The sequence below is a fragment of the Panthera tigris genome, chromosome C1, assembly GCF_018350195.1.
Source record: "Panthera tigris isolate Pti1 chromosome C1, P.tigris_Pti1_mat1.1, whole genome shotgun sequence".
NCBI classification, from domain to species: domain Eukaryota; kingdom Metazoa; phylum Chordata; class Mammalia; order Carnivora; family Felidae; genus Panthera; species Panthera tigris.
The window spans coordinates 216757038-216763037 of NC_056667.1; the positions used below are offsets into that span (position 1 = coordinate 216757038).

The window sequence follows — 6000 nt, forward strand, 5'->3', positions numbered from 1 at the left end:
TAGAGGAGTCAAATTCATAGTGATGGTTGTCAGGCTGGGGGAGGGAAGGAGGGGTGTAGCTGTTTAATGGGTAAGAGTCTGTGTGGGAAGATGAAAAAGCGCTGGAGATGGGTGATGGCAGCGGTCGCAGAGCAGTGTGAATATCCTGAGTACCTAGAACTGTACACTTAAACATGGCAGCTCTTGTGTTCTATGTTAACCACAATGTTAAGCATATAATTCCAGTGCTAACATAGGGGGTATGGATTGATAAAAGTTTTTTTAGCCTACAAAAGTAGGTAAGAGTAAAAGGACATAGAGAATAGGCAGGAGAAATAGGACGTATTTAGTAAGATGATGAAAACTCAGTTACGTCAGTAATTAAACATGAACGTGAATGAACAAAATACTCCTTTGAAAGACTCAGATTGTCAGAGTGGCTGGGCCACTCAAGTCGGTTGGGCGTCCGACTCCGGCTCAGGTCATGATCTCGGGTTCGTGAGTTCGAGCCCCGCATTGGGCTCTGTGCTGACAACTCAGAGCCTGGAGCCTGCTTCAGATTCTGTGTCTCCCTCTCTCTCTGCCCCTCCCCTACTCTCTCGCTCTCTCTCGCTCTCTCTCGCTCGCTCTCTCTCAAAGATAAATAAACATTAAAAAAAAAACCCACCTATACAGTATCTCTAGAAACACATCTTAAAAACATTAGGATATCGGAAGATAAAAGGATGGAAAAAAGAACCACACTATAGTAACGTTAGACGAAATAGACTCTGGATCATATGGTAATTTCAGTAAAATTGCTGAAGAGTAAATATTTGATTAACCAGGAATAAATAACAGTTTGAAATTTCTATGCATCTAGTAAAACACCTTAAAATATAGAAAGCAAATATTTCTAGAACTATCAGGAGAAATTGGCAAGCTTTACAATTATAATGGGAGATTTAAAAATACCTCTCAGAAGAAACAAAAAAGTCAGTAATAGTATAGAAGATTTGAATAATCCAAGTAACCAAGTCAACCTATTGGACATTACGTAGAACGTAATGCACATGATAATTGCAAAGTCAAGTCTCTTCAGGGCTTCTGAAACATTTACATGGTTTGGCCATGCGCTAGACCATAAAGTAAGTGCCAGTAAATACCAGGGACTGAAAGAGAGTGTGCTCTCTGGCTACAATTCAGATAACCAGAAATCAGCAATGGAAAGATACATAGGAAATTCCTGTGTTTGGAAATAAACGTCTCAATAAACAGTGAGTGAAAGAAGAAGTCATATAATGAAAACTAGAAGGTAGGTTTCAGTTAAGGAATGATAATGAAAACCCTCCACATCAAAACTTGAGGGATGCTGTTTAGAGCTTTGTAAACGTAAATGGATAGCCTTAAGTTCCTATGTCATAAAAATGAAACAAAATTAATGAGCAGTTAATTAATGCAAGTTAGAAGAAAAAATAATCCAAAAGAAGTACAAGAAGTGTGGAAACTACTGAAATAACAAATATACAATAAGAAGGATCAACAAAGCCAAAAGATTCTTGAAGAAATATAATAAAGTTGATAAACCCCTGATGAAACTGACAAAGCGAAAAAAGTGAAAAGACATAAGATAAAGAACAGTTTTCAGAAAGGAAATGTCACTACAAATCTTACAGTCATTGAAAAGGTGAGAGGACATTGCTAATGACTTCAATACAAATTTTTGATTAAGTGAGCAACTTCCTAGGACAATTCAACTTAACAAAAACAGACTCTGGAAGATATAGAAAGTCTCAGTCGTTTTTGTATTTATTAAAGAAATTGAATCATAAACTCTTTCCACAAAATAAAATCTAGGCTCAGATGGCTATATTAATGAATTCCTCAAACATTTAAAAGGAATTAGGAGGAATATCAGTTTTAAGTTTTCCAGAGAAGTGAGTATAGTCATGAGACCGAAACCAGACCAATGACATTACAAGAATAGAAAATTACGACATTACAAGAATGGAAAATTACAGACCAATCTCATGAACATGGATGCAAAAATTATTTTAAAGATATTAGCAGACTGAGTCTGACAATTTGTAGAAAGAATAATAGCTTATGGCCAAAGTGACCTTATTCCAGGAATGAAAGTTTTATTTAACATTTGAAAATCAGTATAATTTACTATATGAATAGGACAATGGAGAAAAATTATCTTATTATTTCAGTAGATGCAGAAGCAGTTGATAAAATTCGCCACTCATGTGATAAAATTCTGAACAGACGAGAAATAGAATGTCAGATCTTTTCTTCTTCATGAGAACTCTCATGATCTTGAGATTTTATTGTACTTGGAAACTAACAACTTGCCACAATTTCATTAATGCTGGCAAAAGACATGAGCCTCCTGGGACAGAGACAAAAGAGTTTTTTCCCACAGCAATAGCAGTAGCCAAGAATGTTATTTTCTTGCCTAGTTCTTTGAGCCTCAGTTCTCATAAAGCAACCCAATGAGGGCCCGGTGATGCCTCACATACAGTGAGTTACATTACAGGAAGAACCCCGAGCTTAGGGAACCCAGATATTTTATTATGGGCTACAGGCAAACCTGCCAGACCTTTGTCATGGAGGGAGACGTCTTTGTTATGCTGGACATGTTCGTCTTAAAAGTAATAATTTTCATATAGGTGTTCATTACTAAACCGGCTTGTGGATCTACCTTTATGACACTAGCTGAGATGCTTCATAGCGAATAGATTTAACATCTCACTTAAGTGATCTGTTCAAGACATGGCCACATCTTTACCACGAGGACAATCTGGTTTTCTCTGTTAAGTGGCCCATTTCTGCTTTGATGTAGTAGTAGAGTTTAGTGATGATTGAATTTAATGGTAAATGAGTGGTTTTGATATTCTTTTTTATGATAAATGAATTTAGTGACAGTAACTGGTTTAGTAGTAGAGTGTACTGATAAGTAGCTACAGTAGTGCCCCCTTATCTGCAGGAAGTACCTTCCAAGATCCTAGTGGACGCCTGAAACCACACACAGTACCAAACCCTACCCGTATACTGTGTTTTTTCCTATTCATACGGACTTATGATAAAGTTTACTCTGCATTAGGCACAGAAAGAGATTAACAACAATCTAATAATAAAACAATTATAACAGTATGGTGTAATGAAGGTTATATGAATGTGGTCCTCCTCTCAAATTATCCTACCCTGTACCTAGCCTTCTTGTGATGACGAGACGGTAAAATGCCCATGTGATGAGATGGAGGGAGGTGAGTGACATAGGCACTGGGACGTAGCATGAGGCTGCCACTGATCTGGCAGTGCTTCAGGAGCATCCTCTGCTCCTGGCCCGTGGTTGACCACACTTGCCCACTGGTAATGAAACCTTGGGAAGTGAGACCGCAGATGGCGGTGGGGGAGGGGGCCTACTGTCTATACTGCTCTGGAATATCGGATTTGGCATAATCCATATGTTTTATTGTTTATTTCTCCCTTCTTTTCTTGCCCTATATAGAATTTCCTTGGAAAGCAGGAGTTCCCTCCTACAGAGAATGTTCTACAACACTTAGGAAAAACACTGTGGTAGTGGCAAGACTGTGGGATTAAATAGGCTCAGTAAGTGGATTTTGCTGTGTAATAATATCCTACTTTACAGCCTTCCCTTAAAATCTAGCAGCTGTTGTTGCTACAATATTAAGGTCTTCTCTGTATTAAAAAGAAATTTTTTAATGTTCGTAAACTTTATATTTCAACTTGTTACTTGGAGACTTCAAGCTACACATTTTGGATTAGAAAAAATGGGCATGTCTATTTTAAAAACCTTTGTTAAATCATTTTTTTTAAAACAGTGACCAAGAGAAGATTTATTGTTTTCAGAGTCCATTAAACGATTTCTGTACATGAAAAATATACTTCACCTGAAATTCTTAGTTCTAGTTTTTAGTTTAAGACTCATGTTGGACCACAGGGTAACAGTTAAATAAACTGAATTTGTAGATATATAGAATGTGTCTGTTTTTCAGCTTCCAAGGTAATTAAATTAATGGTGTGATCCATTTAATGTGTTTTTGGCTTTAGTGTAAAACATTTAGATGTATTTTCCCCATTTTCACGAGGAGGAGTGAGCCACATGCACTTGGCAGAGCACTTAAGCAGTCGCCGCAGTGCTCATCTTTGTTTTGTCACAGGTTCTGGTACATGTGGTTAAAGTGTGAATTGCAGCAGTTTTCAAAGCCTAGTGTTACGCCTTATCTGATAACCTGGACATTTCTTTAATTGATTACTTTTTGAAGGTAACATACTGTCTAAAGCTGCAGTTTTACCAGTATTAAAGTGAACATTTAAATATGCACTCTCTTCTTCAAATGTTTAAAATGTTTAGAGTGTTCAATAGTTGGTATCCTTGATTAAAAGTCGCTCATTTAACATTTATACTTGGCATATTTGTAGTTAATAAAGGCAGAATCTACAGCACCACTGTGAATTTAATACTTTCTGCAGGTTTGATGGCATTTTCCACGTGCGAATTAGCCTACCAGCGTAGTGTCTGTGTGGAATACACATGGAGGGGAAGGCTGACCATCAAGCTACTGGATTTCAAAAGTCTTGTCTTTTAAGGGATTTGGGGTTTATTCCGTATAGTAATTTGTCTCCGGGTATCACCAGATCATCCCAAATGTCTAGCAGGAATTAGGTTTCAGAATGTAAAAAAAAAAAAAATTAAATTAAAAGGTTTCTTAAATGAAACTTGCATCATTGCTTTTGGCCATACATCAAATTAGTAGAACCTGAGAATTGTGGAGATTTCTTCCCATATGTTAAATCACGTGGTCATTTACATTAAAAGGCTGCATTCAAGAATAAAAAAAATCAAATCAAATCAAAGGCTGCATTCAGAGTTAACAGCGCATAAAGTTGAAACATGGACCAGATACTCTTTTCAACGTGCTGGTGACAATAAGAAGCTTACCTCAGGTCATTTGTTTCCAAAATGATTTGACGAAGCGGAGTCCCCTTCTAGAATACAGAGCAAATTACGACATTTGGTTTGGGAAAATATAGAAAGGGTCGCTTGATGTTACGAGTGTCAGGTGTTTTAAATAAAGATGTTCTGTTCAGAAACTAAAGGGAAAGCTCAGATGACGTTCATAGACCAAAAAGGCTTTCAGCCACGATCACACGATCACTGCTGCCAATAAGCGTGTTGACTCACATGGTCATTTGTACTAAAAGGGCTGCTTCCGATCATGTGGGCGTCCTCTGCTCACAGTCACCTTTCGTTCCCACTGTATTGTTGGAACAACAAGGAGCACTTGAGCCATGTCAACTAGAATATGCAAATCATTACGCTTGGAGACCACCAGAGATCTGGAATGTTGTAAGACTGTCACCAAAACGTGGGACCAGAAATTCCGGGTCGGCTCTGCCTGACACCAGTGTTAATTCTCGTCCACGGAGATAATACGTGTAACTGAGAAACTGAGTAGAATCAAGAGTTTCTTTTTAAAGGAATAGTTCTCAGCCTGCGTTCTGTGTGTATGAACTTACAGCTTTTTCACCGTATCATCGTTACTTATCACAAAGTATTTACCTGGCACATAGAATGTTTAAAGAGTGTTAGCTCCTGTGGTCAGCAGCGTAATGACCCTCCACACTGTCCCGTCCTCACCCCCAAACATGTGAATGTGTCACTTGGCAAAGGGGATTCAGGTTGCAGAAGTAAGATTGCCACACAGCTGACCTTGAGACTGGAAGATGGTGCTGGATTATCTGGGTGGGCAAAAGAGAAAACCAGAGAAAGAGCCATTTCTAGAAGCGTCCCTACCTGCTCTTGCTGGCTTTGAAGATGGAAGAAGGGGGCTGGAGCCGAAGAATGGGGGTGTGGCCTCTAGACGTTAGAAAAGGCGAGGAAACGGATTGTCCCCTGGAGCTTCCAGAAGGAATGTAGGCCTGCCGACATCTTGATTTCAGCCTCGTGAGACCTGTGTCCGACCTTGATCTCCAGAAGTATAAGATAATAAATTTGTATTGTTTAAATCA

At 38.5% G+C, this 6000-nt stretch overlaps 1 protein-coding gene across 6 annotated transcripts in view; it reads left to right on the forward strand.

Annotated features, from left to right (window-relative positions):
* The window catches only part of RBM44 (RNA binding motif protein 44), a 48629-nt gene extending 42629 nt beyond the window's left edge, over positions 1–6000 (forward strand). For 5 of the 6 annotated variants that reach the window (XM_042995827.1, XM_042995828.1, XM_042995826.1 and 2 more), the window contains one exon: positions 3476–4455. The gene's annotated coding sequence lies outside the window, so the exon portion shown is untranslated. The other variant, XR_006221040.1, reaches the window with a different exon arrangement.